A 16,777-nucleotide genomic window follows, 5' to 3' on the forward strand; every position below is an offset into this window, starting at 1 on the left:
GTACGTAATATTCTAAATAAGATTATAATATATCTTCATATCTCCAATATCGATTATCAAGCTTGCGCTAGCTTTCGACGTGCGACCTCCTATCACACTCGGCCAGCAATCCTGTTTTCCGGCCTTTATGAGACGGTGTACTTTAATTGTAGAGTAAAAAGGGTACATATAAAGCCCTATCATCAGAAATATCAGAATCACCCTGTATTCGTTTTTAGTACCGCAGTTAGGGGTTACGGAAGAGGAAATTGGTCCGAGGAAACTACTTATACGTAGGATAGAAACGGTCTTTTGACGATTTGTCCAGTCAAAGACGTAAATATGTATACATATCTTCTTATTACTAGCTTGAAATAAGATAGGAAAGTAACATCGTATTTTTGACATTTCACTGTGCTGCGAGTTGTTTATGGTTGTCTTATTGTAAACCTGTCAAAAAATAAAGGGAAGACAAAACAAAACAATAAGAAGCAATTGAGGGCAATCCGTGACATATCTTTTTTTAAATCGCCGTTAATCAATGCGATTGAAGATCACACTAATAGACTCTGTGCGGAAAAAGAAGAGTCGTGGAATGTATGGGGCCCAATACATTCCACGGCTCTTCTTTTTTCGAACAGTCTCTATCTTGGGGCCAAATGGGCATACAATTCTTCAAGAGGGATGTCTTTTATTGCCTATCATTGCTATCCCTCGCACACATACGGTATCGGTAAGTAAGTAATAACAATTCTGGCGGTTCTAGGGCAAACTACAGAGCGTGGGAAGGTTCTATGAAAATATGTAGTAATTTTTCCCTCGTAGTATGAAACGGCTACTTTTATTGCCCACCTAACATCTCGGGCAATTTGCTTTCGAAAAGGTAACTCAGAAGGTTACGGAACCCGATTCTGTTATAACAATTGGATATAGTTTTCATCTTGTTTTGATATGACATGAACCTGCGCTGCTGCACCAGTCAGTTAGTTACTTATAGTTTGTCAAAGGACTGTCTCATTTCAAACAAAGACGGAGATAATCATACTATCTTTGTCTTATACTAGTACCTAGTATACAACTATACTTCAGTTACTTCACGTAACGCAAGGCAATTCGGAGTAACCTCAAAAAGCATCTCGCTCACTTATCGGTGACATTGAAATTTTCCTCTTTATTTCTAGTTCGGTATACAGCGCCAATTTATTGCAATTGGACCAGCAATGGCCGCTGAATTGTCAATATCAGGCGACAATTCTCAGCGTGGTGAAATAAGGGCCTCAATGGTGTATCAAAACTATATATAGTGTCATATAGTGTTTAGTTTTTTACCCTCTGCAACTGTGGTGATTTTTTTAGAGAGATTCTACTATGTGTTGTCTATCAGACGTCAATTTCGATAATTCATTAAAAATAAAGGAATGGCAAAATGGTAACTATTGTCTTATATAACGATCATTCCATTTATAATTTAATAAATTCAATTGTAAAATAGGTTTAAAATGTAATACATAAAAGAATATATAATAAACTTCAATGACATCACAGTTTCTTACAATTTGTACTTAGGCTAACAAAAAAATTAAAGAATCTTAACAATCAACAACTTCAAGTACTTAACTTAAATAATTTTCCTTTTTTTGAACATTGTATTTATACCTAAAAAAAACATAAAGAAAATCTAAAGATAGAACAAGGCACTAATCAGTTCTGAAGTTGGTACTTATTTTAAAGGATTTTCCTCCATCAGCTATGTAGAATATAATTATTTATGTGGTGAGGTATCTCAGACACTATAGAAACATTCATATTTTTGTGAGGTGACGTCTGACAGACACCATAATTACTATGAACAAGTACATATTTTTATGAGGTGAGGTCTGTCAGACCCAGGTCTTATTGCTGTGCTCACATCTGTGGGACACCCGCAGGTCATATCTTCCGGTGCATGCACCGTGTTGCCGCTCGGGCATCACTGTCCGATGCCGCGAGTCGTTTGAGGAAGGTAACGAGCGAAACAGAGCTATATCGGCCCGTACGCCGACATATCAACAAATAAATTATTTGGCGGTGTCTGATAGACCGCACATCAGTCGCAGAGGGTTAAGTTTATATAAAATGCATATATATGTTAGTCTGTAAGGGTATTTGTAATATGGGCCTGATTGCCTGATTTAAAATGTTAAATAAATATATCATATTGTTACAACAGAATTGGCTTCCTGGATACGGTCTGTTCGGATAAATTATGTGGGTCATAAGTAGAGGACAACTGCCATAAACATAAAAGTTGGGAGCTGAACAAGGCGCGGACGGAATTTGTAGCCGTTTTTAAGGGCTAGTCTTTTTATAACTGAATGAAAGTTGAGTTGTTCGCACTTTTATCCACTATTTATTAGCTTATGCAGTACTTATCTGCTATCCTTTAAATTAAAACGTTCTTGCTTTTAGACATTCAGACACCAAGATTTTTCCTTTAACGCTATAATAATCAAGCCTCGTCGTCTCTTTAAAGTCCTAAATATTCTGCTTCAGAAAAAAATACAAAAAAGATAATAATGTAGGGTAGACCCCTGCTTATTTTAGCCATATAAAATCTAAGTATGCCCTAAACAGGTGAATGTATAAAAATATTATATGTAGTACACATGCATGCCAGTGAATACCGATAGCGAATGTCGAAGCGCGTACATAATCCGCGGCAAATCCGGCAGCTCACTGACACTATCAATTTAGAACGGCTTTAGTTCTGAAAAAGAATAGGTACAATTTTATCTTCTGATTATATAGATTATAAGGAATGCTCCCGGTACCATCCGGTACTGAGTTAGTGTGGCGAGAACCGGGAGTTCCCGGTTCCGGTACTGTATTTGTATATGTAAAAAAACAGTACCGGGAGTACCTGATCTCTCTTGGTCCTAAATATGTAAGCTACATATTAAAAGTGGAAAAATTCACTGTCTTAGGTGGGACTTGAACCGACGACCACTGGATCGCTAGCCCAGTGCTCTGCCATCTAAGCTACCAAGACCTTACCCAAGACAGTGATTTTTTTCCACTTTGAATGTGTTTCTAAGCTTAATGGAATCGTTCGCAGACGTTTCTGCTTGATACAAAATTAATTTAAATTCACACACGCCACAAAAACACGTCATCGAGAACCATTCCATCAAACGACTTAACTTCTGCATTTTACAATGCTCGCACAAATTACCTGCCTCGCGATTTCAAGCAAAAACACCGCTTAAAGTCATTAGGAGGAAGGACTAAATCGTTTCAAGCGGATCCAACGAAGTTCTTGCGAATCTTCACGGTTTTGCGAATGAAAAAAGTTTCTCGTGATTTATATGTTGAATTTTTCCTTCCGCTTGACGAAAACGAACAAAACAGGTAGGAGGCCAATTCTAAATCAAAAATATTGTATGATTTGTGATTGTTTACAAGACTTGCAAGGTATTTACATTCAACGCAATCGAGATGCACAACTCGACTAGAGTCCTTACCACATCAATAATATACGTTGAAATAGTAACAAACGTAAAAAGTTGAATACTTTTCTTCACTACCACTCTAGAGCCCGTCAGCCACGAGTCACCGACAGTGTCAAAACTGACATTTACGCTATCGACAACGTAAATTACTTTCTATACATCTCGTTTGCACAAATATGCGAGTACGAGCGAGATGTATAAAAAGCAAATTACGTTCTCGACGGCGTTTATGTCAGTGCCAAACTGATGGTAGCCGTACCTGTAAGGCTTGGAACAAATGTGTAAGTGAGCTGTCCAGTTCTGTATAAGTACGCTCTAAGACCCTTTGTTTCCCATAAAGTTTTAAGTCATAATGTATTGTTTGTCATATTATCATTAGTCCTAAAACTGAAACCTTTCAGGTTTTTCGTAAGGTTATCCTATAAATAGGTTAGGTTTGTTTTATGGCAATGCTAAAAAGTGACGCGTTTCTGAACCAAAAGTTATGACTAACGAAAATGCGGGCAAACAATACATTATGATGACCTTTTTGGAAAACAATAGAAACCCACGCTCTAAACATTGAATCTTCGAATGATTTGTAGACTGGTAAGTCTTAAACAAAAAAGGGGACAAAAGAATAACATCTATATATTTTATGTACTTAGACATTTTTTTAAATCTTGTTACCAAGACAAATCAATATTTAAAATTGGTTCATTCAAGTTGATTTCAGATGTGATCATGAAACTGAAATAAAAGCAATTCTTTTTTCGCCATTCCTTAACTGAATGTGACATAAAGTCAAAACCAATAGCCATTTTAATTTATATACCTACACATTTTATTCACTATACTGCCCATTCAATTTAATTAATTAACTTCACAACGCTAGCTATTTTAATGGGTATTTTTTTAAGCTGAATCAACGTGGCAGCTTCCTTAATTAGAGCAATTGAAAATCTCGTATTTGCCTCGACTACCCTAAAAACGTCATAAGTTATTATGAGATTCTTATAGAGATACGACGTTTTGAAAAATATGGTGCAGCATAATTGTCTCGACGTAAGTAAAAGCGTTTGAAAGGGTTTTCTTTTCTATTTACTGTGGGCTTTCGTTTTGAAAAGGCTGGACCGAAGTTACTTATATAATGTGCCTTGTGTAAATTGACTCATACATCAAAAAGTCACATCAGCTTTAAGTGGAAATCGTCTAAAGAGGCCTATGTCCAGTAATGCCATTCGGAAGATTAAAGGGGAAGGTAGTCGAACATGACCTAATTTTCTTTCATATGGAGGGAGGAGGTCAAAAACTGGCAAATAACGTCTTACGTAGTAAATGAGTGGCGCCAAAGGGGAAATCATTAGGCATCCCATTAACCGAGGGACTAATTGTGTATCGGGTCAGTAAATACCGTTCGTCGTGTAATGTTGTTGGCTGTTAACGGCCGCCATTTTGGATTCATTGAAACCGTTGCGTTCAATTTTGTAAAAGGAATTAAGGTAACATTCGGATAATGTCAGTAGCAGCGTTAATATTTGGATGGACAGTACTATATTTCATTGTCGACAAATAAATTACGTTGTTGCGTCGTGCCGCAATGCTGTTGCGATTAGAACATTCGTCCATGACGACGACCGGTCTGGCCTAATGGGTACTATAGTGACCCTGCCTGTGAAGCCGATGGTCCTGGGTTCGAATCCCGGTCTGGGCATTTATTTGTGTGATGAAAACATATTTGTTCCTGAGTCATGAGCGTTTTCTATGTATATAAATAAGTATGTATTTATCTATATAAGTATGTACAGCATGTGGCCTGTAACACGGGCGAATAATTAAAACGTAAACGTATTGTCGCCTAGCACCCATAGTCCAAGCTTAATGCTTAGTTTGGGGCTAATTTGATCTGTGTAAGATGTCCTAATATTTATTTATTTAGCGACATCGCCCGCATATGCTGCATCGTCATCTAATGTCACTTCAAAGGGTGTTCTGCGATTAAAACTTTATTAATTACTTACCTCGTACCTGTTACTGTCACCTAGGTATTTCAATTGGCAATTTTCCTGTTATTGACCTGTAGTTAAAATTGGAAATTCTCCTGTGTAATATAAACTTCTCTGTTCCAGGTAAATACCAATATTAAAAGTTCATCGGCACAGTACGCCAGATGGTCCAGTCAAAATAACGCGTTAATTTTGCCGGGCATTTATTTTGTCGGGATAAATTGGCAGGGTGCCCACTGTGCACTAGTAAGGTATGTAATTGACGAATTTTGAGACTGCATAAACAGTGTATAGTTGTATGCGTTTGTAGCTGATACATATACAAGTTCGTATACCTACATATACAATCGTAGGTAGGTATGTAGTTCGTTTCTGAAAACAAGCTGAAAACAAACAATGAGTAATTACTAAATTGTACAACGGGACTTAATCGCGTATCTAAGTTTTAAGATTTACCTCCGACGTTTCGAGGACGGCGTTGTCCCCGTGGTCTCGGAGAAGACTTAGATACGCGATAAAGTCCCGTTGTACAATTTAATAATGTGTAAAAATCGTGAAAGTTTAAATCAGTGTAATGAGTAATTACGTCATCAAAACGCTGCTACAAGCAGGTTTGATTACTTAAAGCTGACGTTCGGATGGCAACTGTAGCTGCATTACTGTTTCGACATTACTGCTATTAGTGTACCTGTATGGCTTACATCATTTGGCTTAAAGCTGTAATTTCAATGAAACCGGCGGGAGGTTGATTTTCACGATACAATATTTAGCAGTAAGGAATCGCTAAATTGTATTGACACATATTATTTTATATTCTTGACTAAATAAATATAGTCTGTGTGGAAAGTGAAAGAGTCGTGGAATGTATGGGGCCCAATACATTCCACGACTCTTCACTTTCTGCACAGACTCTACGTACTTATTTTTTACACAGAATAAACAGTGAATGATGAAAACTTAACCTCAAAGCGACCTTTCTGAGAATGTTTCTCGTTTTCTGCTTTCGTCTGTTGTTCTTTTTTCTGGGGCTTAGTTTATTGAGGGCAGCGGCAGTTTCGTGCACTTTGCTTCAATGGCGCACAGCGCAGCCATTTATAACATCTGCAATATCATTGCTTTTACCATTTTAAAACTACTTCAATGCTAAAATAGTTACGGATTTAGCAGTAATTACATATATTTTATACGGGTCTCTACTGTTTAAAGTTTTAAACCATACTCGTAAATATATTGTTTGTCCGCATTTTCGTCAGTCATAGTTTGTTTGGTTTAGAAACGCGTAACGTAAGAATTGCCATAAAACAAACCTAACCTATTCTATCTATAGGATAACCTTAAGAATATCCTGAAAAGTGAACGGTTTCAGTTTTAGGTCTAATGATAATATGACAAACAATACATACGTTATTACTTAAAACTATATGTGATACAAAAGGACCCCATTTTATACGCAACTTTGCATATTTATTTTGTGAGACTATTAAACTCCGTTGGATAGGCCACCTTCAGAAAATGGCTGAAGATGAGCGAACCTGGTTGTCTAGCCAAGATGCCAATCAGTTTGGTGAGTTTCACCATAGCCTCAACACTACCTACACTAGATAATATTTTTAGTTTATTTGGCCTAGGAGTCCATTTTGAGTCCTTATTTTTAAATTCTCAAAAATGGACTACTAAGACGATCTATACGTTGCCAAAGTACAAAGCAAGACAATTTTAAATCAGCCTCGATGTTTCCTAGTGTTCAATAACACACGGTCTGTTGTTGGCAACCCTCCCAAAACAGGCCTAGCATGCTTACAGCCTTACCACTTATCTAAGACGGTAGCTTTCTGTAGGAATTTAATGATGTTAGTAAGTAATTATAATACTTAGTAAATATAAGAGGCATGACTTATACACAACAAAACATAACATTTGTAACAAAATGACATTGTATAGTATATAGAGCATAATGCTAACAATATTTTATAAGTCATAGTCGTAAGTACTAACAAAAAATGATCTCAGATGGTCCTTAAATAAATGATAATTAAAATTAAATTAAATTAAATTAATTTATACCGGAAATTGAAACAATACCTACTCGTTTAAAGTATATCAATGTTTTAATGAATAATGATACAATTTATGCGTTTATTCTATGCTTAAAACTTTATTTATAAATAAATAACACTCAATATTTTAATACTTAAACTCTTTTTCGAACAAGATCGCGGCATTTGAGTCATGTACGTCCATAATAAAATTTCTACTTGGAATCCCGCGGTGTGGCACCGACTTTGCCGATCACAGTTTATATTCGTTTTGATTGGCGTTTTCTATCAACGATTTTGATCTTGGCGAGGCACCCAGCAATGTAGCTACGATGAAATGTCTTTACCAGGTTACAATAATTCTGAGTGTGATAAAACACCCTTGTTTTATTGTTATTGTCAAACTGTGTAAAAATCGTGAAAGTTTAAATCAGTGTTACCCAATCTTATTGTCAAACTTAACTTAAGTATATCATCTTAAGCAATCTTAACATTCTCAGCACTCATGCTAGCCCTCCTCACAAAGCCCCATATTCAGGCTAAAGTATGACAAACTCCCCCGTACCGTCAGCGTCTAACATAAAAATAAGGACTGTTCTGCCGACGCTACCTCACGGCAATAACCGCTATCCACTTTTATGAATTTGTTGGCTCACCCTTTTTTGGTAACGGTACTTTACGAGGCATTTTCATACCTTATTAAGATTTGCTCTTATACTGGCTGCAACCATGTTTGCCTCTTGGCGCAGTGTTTTGCCAGTTAATTTTGAACTTTGGGAATTATGAGCAAGGTATATTTTTGCGTGTATTTCAGAATAGACTTTGAGGTTTTTTCGGTGCGTTCACTATAATTTTATAGTGATTTGGAAGCTGTCTAGGAATACGAGGATTAAAGGAGGCGTTTACAAGATTTTTTAGAGTTATTTGTCGCTTCTTAAACTAAACTACGTTTGTCTATCAATATCAAATGTTTTGTTACGAATTTTTATACTTTCTTTTTAACTTTTTATTAAGGAATTAAGGTAACATAACGAGACACTTCTCGAATGAGACTCGAACTTACGACTCCGGGATACCAGCCCGCTGCGGGATCTAGATCTGAATCCCTAAAGTCTTTTCTCCTATCTTTGCATTCCCTAATATTGTTTGTCATAATGATCAGTTGTCCTAACACTAAAAACCCTAATTTTGGTTTCCCTAATTATTGATTACTTATGCTAATGTTATTAAGCATATTTTCTTTTTTGCGAGGGTCGCAGTTCTAACCCTAACCTAACCCACTTTTGTGGCAGCAAGTTCTAAAACCTAACCATTTTTCAGAACCTTACATTATGGAAAATAATCGTTATGACAATTGATCGTTAGGGCATGTGCCAATTAGGACAAACCAGTTAGGGTAAGTGACTTTAGGACAAACGTTGTTAGGGATTCAGATTGACACCCCCCGCTGCGCTACCCAATGAGCTACTGAGACCAACCCTTGACAGCGAATTTTTCCACCGTATCCTTTATAGAGCGCCTTAGGACCTAGCGACATCTACCATAAGATTATTACACTGCTGTTTTCACGTTTTACTTCTTTTTTTTGTATATAGTGGTTATTAATATAAAACCGTGGAATAAGTTTATTTTAGATAATAAACCGTGATATGTGCACAAGACATATGAAAGCAGAAAGTCGACTCTGACATACTCTGTCCAATAAATCGCGCTCAACCTGAGGATTTCTAGGAAAGTTCCTAATATCGGAGATTTAAAGGCTGTGTAAACAGGTGGTTCCGGACTCGATATGAGACTTTAGTCACAGTACATAGGTACAGTATCTTAACTCTTTCTTATAATAAGTATATACATCGTTGTCTGAGTACCCACAACACAAGCCTTCTTGAGCTTACTGTGGGACTTAGTTAATCTGTGTAAGAATGTCCTATAATATTTATTCGTTTTATTTATTTCTTAGTCAAATTTTAAAAGTACCGAAAAACCACACAAATATAGTCCAGTCCTACATCTATGGCCTACAAATTCAATAATTAATTAACTCTTTAACACATTGGTAATTGGTATTTACCAATGTGTTAAATGGACTTAGGTAATTAAATATTTTTACCAATGTGCAGTTTTCATTTTTGTCTGTTTTTTATTTATGTATAAAGGTATTGGCCATAACTATGTAATTCAAAAAATAGTTACACTCTGCCGAAGATAGATATTCAAGTTAATATGGACTGTAGTTGGGTGCTTTTTAACTATTTATAGTTGGGTTGAGTGGTTTAATGGTTTGCAAACATTAGTAAATATATTTGCACTAATACTGAGTTAGTTAGTTTTAATGGGCATTTTCCTCAAATCGACAACTATTGTGCCTATTTTGCGTAATACACGAGGTAGCTCCACTCTAACTACCACACCCCACCCCAGGGTGCCTAGCCAAGATAAATAAATAAATATTAGGGGACATCTTACACGTATTAGGCTAGGCACCCAGCTCCTCCACAAAACCTAGCAAGATTTCAGGTAGCTGTCGCCTATTAACTGCCTCCTATAATTGCTTGAATACTGAAGTCAAGATACTGCTTATTACCTTTACTGCGACCCATCATTCGTCTAGAGAACTAAGAAGATAGTAGTGTCCTATCTCAAGTACCCGCGTAGATGATTGTTTTTTATTAAGCGCATATAGTTTTCCTTTTTATCAGATATTTTTAAAGGCAAGTAAAGTATAAAAAAAAATGTTGCATAGTTTTGAGATCGACATATCTTCTTTTGTAAAGATTACCTCATTGAACTGTATACAATAAGTAGTGTTTTAATGAATATGTCATATGTTATTTTGGACGAACAGATTGAATGGATAATAGTATTAGTAAACTCTTTATATTGTACAAAAACACATACTTAAGGTGAACTTATCCCTTTGAGGGATCTGTTCCAGATGAGAGGATAAAGAGGAGAAAACAGAAGAGAAGATGGTGACAAATGCATCAAAATGTACAACATGGTACCAGAAAGACAAAGGATATAAACACATACGTATAGTGCGGCATAAAATAGAAAAAAAATAGAATTTAAAAAAACATACTACTTAAATTGTTGCCATGTTTTTTAAGCATTTTACGTCAAAAATGTGAAAGTTACGTAGGAAGTGGCGCCCTTAATGATATCTACAATTTCTTTTTGGACTATACCTAAGTTACAGGGTAACTTATGATTAAAATATGAAGCAACTAAACAATATAACCATTAGGTATTATTAGCTAAGAATAAGAACCTTATTGAGAGTGCCGCGGGTGTAGACCGTGCGAGGCTTCTGGCAGTATCACAACCAGAATCAGGGGCATGGCTCCACGCATTGCCTTCGCCCCAATTGGGTACCTTACTCGACGGCAACTCGTTGCGCGTGGCCGTTGCTCTCCGCCTGGGCTGCGATGTATGCCAACCACATTTATGCATCTGCGGTTCCATGGTGGGTGCTGACGGTCATCACGCACTGAGTTGTCGCCGATGTGCAGGTAGGCATCCGCGCCACCATGCCCTAAACGATACGATCCAGCGGGCCCTTAGATCAGCTGGTGTGCCATCGGTACTTGAGCCACCAGGTCTTAGTCGTACCGACGGTAAACGGCCTGATGGCCTGACTTTGGTACCTTGGGAAAGGGGGCGGTGTTTGGTATGGGACGCTACGTGCGTCAGCACCTTCGCCGCCTCCCATGTCAGCCGTACCTCACGCGTGGCCGGAGCGGCAGCGGAAACACAAGCGGATGTGAAGCTTCGTAAATATGATCCCCTCTCCCCTGCCTACATAATCGTCCCTTTCGCAGTTGAAACGGCGGGTTGCTGGGGAGCCGACGCGAAACGCTTCACACGCGACTTAGGACGTCGACTCAGACAGAAAGGGGAAGGCCCCCGCTCCGAGTCGTTCCTCGTGCAAAGGCTGTCCCTGGTGATCCAGCGTGGCAATGCTGCGAGCATCATGGGCACCTTTGCGCCGGGAACGACTTGAAGCGTTGTCTTTTTTTTTTTTTATAATTTTAATTTGTAATTTTAGATATAAATATTATATTAAGAATAAGATGTATTTTTATTAGTTATTACTAGTTTTCTTATATTTCCGTTTACCTTTTAAAACACTGCTTTACTTATTGTAGAATAAAACTGGAGCAAAATCCAAGGAACCCTGAATATGTTTCTCTTAAGTAGCTTTTAATCCGGTAATATTTCGAACGCGCGAACAGGGGTTTCCACTCAGAGGGGTCATTGCGACCCCCTAATGCGGGGTTATTAAAAAATGATGGAATGCTCACGTGTCGTGTTACTTGCTTATTAAAGGCTTTTCCTTGGTGCTATTGAGCTCATAAATACCTACAATATCTGGTTAAAATATAGATAAGGATCCCTTTTCTGTACCGTTAGTATGGCTACGTGGGTACTTACGAGGAAAAAGGACGGCCGTTTATCCATACAAACGTAGTCCTCATTTTTCTCTCTGGTTATTTACATTATTGAAAATATTTTTTTACATGATTTGATGTGTAAGCATAGCTATGTCCGAAATAAAATGATTTTATTTTATTTATTTATTTATGCCTCTTCGTTTGAATTTTTTCGGTTTTCATTTTTAATTAAGAGCGAAAAACAAATTCAATCAAGAGATTGAAGAGCAATGGATTGATGAACAATAATTAAAAATTTGTCATAAAATCAACGAAGGAGCATACATAGCTGTGGTTGATATACCTACACCAAACTGTATCAAAATATTTTTAATAATGTTAATATCCAGAGACGAAAATAATGACTACGTTGGTATGGGACGGCGGTTTCGGGGCGTCATCCACTGTCGTCTTAAGTTGGGTCATAGAGAAAAAAATACATAGAGTGCTCACTCCATACATCAGTTTTAATACCAAAAAGACTATTAGCATCTAGCATCGAGTAGCGGAACTATCAGTACTGCTACGTGACAATAGATGTCGCCACCGACCGGAAAGTCTTATGCTGTTGAGATAAGACTTTCCGGTCGGTGCTACATCTATTGTCAAGTAGCAGTACTGATAGTTCCGCTACTCGATGCTAGATGTAGGCACTGAAATTAATAGTCTGGACTGATGTATGGAGTGAGCACTCTATGTATTTTTTTCTCTATGGTTGGGTTTAGTTTACCATGAGGGGTATTCGACAAGCGACGTTTGACGTATCGTGTTGAACTCCCGTTGAACCGGAACAATCCTGTGTGAAAATTTGACATTATTAGCAATCCACATTTAGGTGACAAGCAACCCAAACCATTATAAACCTTAAAGTAGTAATAAAACAAAGTTGATTATTGTTGAATTATTGGTTGTAGCAAATGATATTATCCGCACTTGATGAACATGCGATTCAATCAACTGTTGAATTGAAGTGGACGCGAAATCTGACAGTTGTACAAGTCGAAACTCGAATATGGCCTGTTTAACACCGTGGGAAAGAAAGTGACGGACACCGTTTTATCACGCTGTCACGTAGACAAGAACGACCATCATATCCGTACTGAAGTGTTTTGCAATTTTATTGGTAGAATTACCTTTGTTGACTTTAATGAGATATCATCTGCAGAGTTAGTTTATTAAGACTCTAATTAAAACGTCTGTTTTTCAGAAAGTTCGCCAGTCCACTGTCCTCTTTACAAAGAAGTACTAACAATCCTGACAAGAAACAAAACTCTTTTGGAACTGGAATATTCGCTGAATACATCTCCTGAACTGAAATTTGTCGGGTTTAGTTTAGCTCCAGATAAAGACTCTGAAAAGCTAAACTTTAGCGAAATAATCTTGTAGCGCCACTTGCACCATTGCACTAACCTGGAGTTACCATGGTTACCAGTACCATTTGACACTAGGTTAACGGTTTAACCGCTTAACCCCGGGTTAGTGGGACGGTACAAGTGGGCCTTAGAGGTGTAAGAGTCCCCAGCAAGCTTAGTTCTCTATACAAACGTAGTTATGCTCTCATAACAGACGAGCCGGCTGATGGGAAGTGGTCACCGTCGCCCATGGACTTAACTTTTTATAGGCTAAGTTATAAATGCTAACTAAGTACCGTAAAATGGGGTGAGTAGGGTCAAAACTGAAATTCAAACCTCGATAACATTTTATTTTTACATATGAAAACTGAAGTATTCCGGACGTTTGTATTTTAGTTTTTATTTTATTTTGGGTTCCATTTCATAACTTTGACGATAAAGAGGAAAACCCACCTCACCCCGTAGTGCCTCGGATTTGGGGTGAGAGGGGTTTTCATACAAAGGTGATTTTGGAAGATTGTTGGATCGATTTTTTTTTATTATGCGTATTACTATAGCTCCATTTTAAATTGGAATATATTATTTTTGTAGCAGTAGCCTTAAAATCCCTTCTCACCCCCCTCTCAAACCTTCTCTCCCCATTCATAACCCACCTAGCTCCCCGCGAAACCTACTCACCCCGTTTTACGGTATATAAAAGGTTTTTTGGAGCTTGTTCACAAAGTACCTGAACTAAATCCAGCGTCATTTTATAAATTACCTTTATGTACGTCACCTTGTCAAGCTACACCCAATTTAAATTTCTTTGCCAATTTAAAGCAAACTCTGACACCTGACGAACTTCATCAGATTAACTAACTTGTTTACTCGTTTTATGTCACACAATCACTCTACAAAGAGCCAGCGAAAACCCGCGCAAACGAGTATACGCAGATATACGTTGAATAGATGCCGCACAATGAATAGACACCTAAAGGTGACGTTTGGATTCAGAGTGCGCCACATTCCTGCAGACTGCATTGCTGCCGAATATTTCTAAATTTCGAGCAGAAACATCGATTTTGACATTTGGCAGCAGTATTGCCTAGCTGCAATACTGCAGCAGTAATGCTGGTGCAGTCTGAATCGTAACGTCACCTTTCAAATTTGTCGTTTGTTGTCATGTGTCCGTCACAGACAAATGCACATTTGGCTTTAATTATTTAACACGTCGTTAAAGATGTCGTGTTTGAAATGAAAACGTCATCAGTGCGTCAAATGCAAGTTCGCCTACACCTATATATTAGGTACAACCGTAAATAAAAGATAAGAGCCCTTCAACCGTGACTGAACCATTTTCCCCTTACTAGCAAATCTAGAGTTAGGTACCTTAAAGTCTCTATATATTTCTTGGCTGCACTTCCCCCAAAGGATTTGTATGTTAAAGACACCCGGGAAAAAAACTCTACCAGATTAAAAGACCCAGAGGTCGATTCTAATTTGATAATTTGTCTTGGGTTTGAAGTAATTTTGATACGACCTTGACGATCTCCGTGGTGATTGGCGCGCATAGCGCTTACTTATTTCTCTAAACTCACGGCATCTGACCGTTTTACGTCTGTGGCGGTATGCTTTGCAAAATTGAACACGCGTTCAAAGTTACTCTTTTATCTCTTGGCCGGCAAACTCGTATCGCTGTGAAGTTAGTCTCTCCATAAATAACGTTGCAGTCGAGGACGTAACTAGGGTATACAATTATGTTTACGTAAGCATACATAAAAGCAGTATATTTTTTGATACCAAACTTGTTCTGGATTTAATAGAAAGTAGCGGATGAAACAACGAGGTAAAAGTTTGCTACCCTGGAGTATTTTTTCAAATACTGGTAAATATCTAGAGTTCGCCTTTCTCTGTCCGTCAAGGCGGGATTCCTTCCACCAGTGCGGCAATAGTACATTATTGTCGAGGTTCGGAAGTAGCTAATTGCTGGCTGAGGATTCGTTTTAAACGGACGACCTTGGAAGTCCATTTAATTGAATCCGAAGCCAGCAAGTAGCCTTCCAGTCAAGTCATATACATAGTGCTTTTCTCAAAAATGGTGCAAGAAATGTAATTGTCACAGAAAAAAGTAAAACCTGCTGATGAACATGGTGCTACTATGGTGGTAACTACCGCCCCAGTGCGGTACCTAGCACAATACGTGCCTATGTCGAAAACTTAAAGGGCCATATGTACTATAAAACATTGTACAATACACGTGCGAAAAGGTAATTCGCAACTCGTGTCGATTTAAAACACTCCCTTCGGCCGTGTTTCAATTTATCGCCATTTTACCGCGAATTTCCTACTTTTCGCACCTGTATCGTAATGCACTGTTTTGTTATGCTTTTAAAGAATGTAGACAGTGTCTACACTTTTGACGCGTAGTCTGATCCGCTACTTTTGATACTGATTATAACTACGTAAAGTGTCATTCAATAGAACTTGCTAACTATGTAAACAAACCGCCATACTAAAATTGAAACTGAATGTCAAATTACTAGTAACTTTCGTTTACATAGTTAGCAAGTTCTATTGAATGACATACTTTAGGTACGCTATGCAAGCAAAATAATTAGATAAGAAAATAATTATTTTAGTCATTTCTCGCTTGTAAACAAAATGCGATAACAATTATATTTAGTGACCTACAGGTTGACGTCAGCACTGCAAATTTAGCTATCTAAATTCATGTTCAACGGCAATTCCTAGTACTGAAACTAGGTCTAATGCCTAGAATTATCTGTCGAAACAGTTATGGTGACGAGGTCGGCATTGTGGCGAGAGTCAATGGGTTTCGGGAATGGGTGTGAAATTATACTAGGAATCTTACTTAATGTCGTGTGATTTTAGAGTTTACATGTTACGACGTTAGGTAGTGTGCGACAAAATTTCAATGCATTTTCTACGTTGGGAACTCTAATGAACTATTTATAAAATAGGTATATTATAGACAGTCATTGTTGTGTGTTGTGTGTTTGTTGACGTGGAGGATAGGGCAAAATGGAAGCGAAAGACACGGAAAGCTGACCCTGTTGTATATAGCTGGCAACTCAGGAGCAGTCTCCCGCCATTATGGACAGCATCTGTCAATGGCATGTTCTGTTCTTGTGTTCTAAAACAAAGCGTTGCATATCGAATATTATCTGGTCGTATTAATTAATTACACCAAGTTAATTAGCGATATAACAGACCCCATGTGGGATACATAGCTTGGATGAGAGAGAGAGAGAGAGAGAGAGAGATAGACAGTCATTCTGTCGTGGGCGGCACTATCGCCATATAGCCTCAGCAAGCATACAAACCCAAGTACTCGGTCAAAAATCAACAACAAAGTCCGAATCGAACCATTAGTACACTCAGCGAAGAAGATCGTCTTATACAAGTTTCATACCTACATATTTACTGAATGGGATGTGTGTGGAGTCTGTGCGAAAAGAGTTGTGGAATGTATGGGGCCCAATACATTCCACGACTCTTCTGTTT

General features: G+C 37.9%; 1 protein-coding gene and 1 non-coding gene across 4 annotated transcripts in view; one reads left to right on the forward strand and one right to left on the reverse strand.

Annotated features, from left to right (window-relative positions):
* Positions 1-16,777, forward strand: part of LOC134654215 (uncharacterized) — a 189,546-nt gene that overhangs the window by 80,400 nt on the left and 92,369 nt on the right. Inside the window, exon 1 of one of the 3 annotated variants that reach the window (XM_063509683.1) lies at positions 5,621-5,703. The exons of the other annotated variants lie outside the window; for them this stretch is intronic. The gene's annotated coding sequence lies outside the window, so the exon portion shown is untranslated. Of the gene's footprint in view, positions 1-5,620; positions 5,704-16,777 lie in introns of those variants that run through there. 3 annotated transcript variants of the gene reach the window in all.
* Positions 2,935-3,007, reverse strand: Trnaa-agc (transfer RNA alanine (anticodon AGC)). The gene has a single exon. It is a non-coding gene; the product is annotated as a tRNA-Ala (tRNA).

This window comes from Cydia amplana, chromosome 14 (assembly GCF_948474715.1).
Source record: "Cydia amplana chromosome 14, ilCydAmpl1.1, whole genome shotgun sequence".
Classification (NCBI taxonomy): domain Eukaryota; kingdom Metazoa; phylum Arthropoda; class Insecta; order Lepidoptera; family Tortricidae; genus Cydia; species Cydia amplana.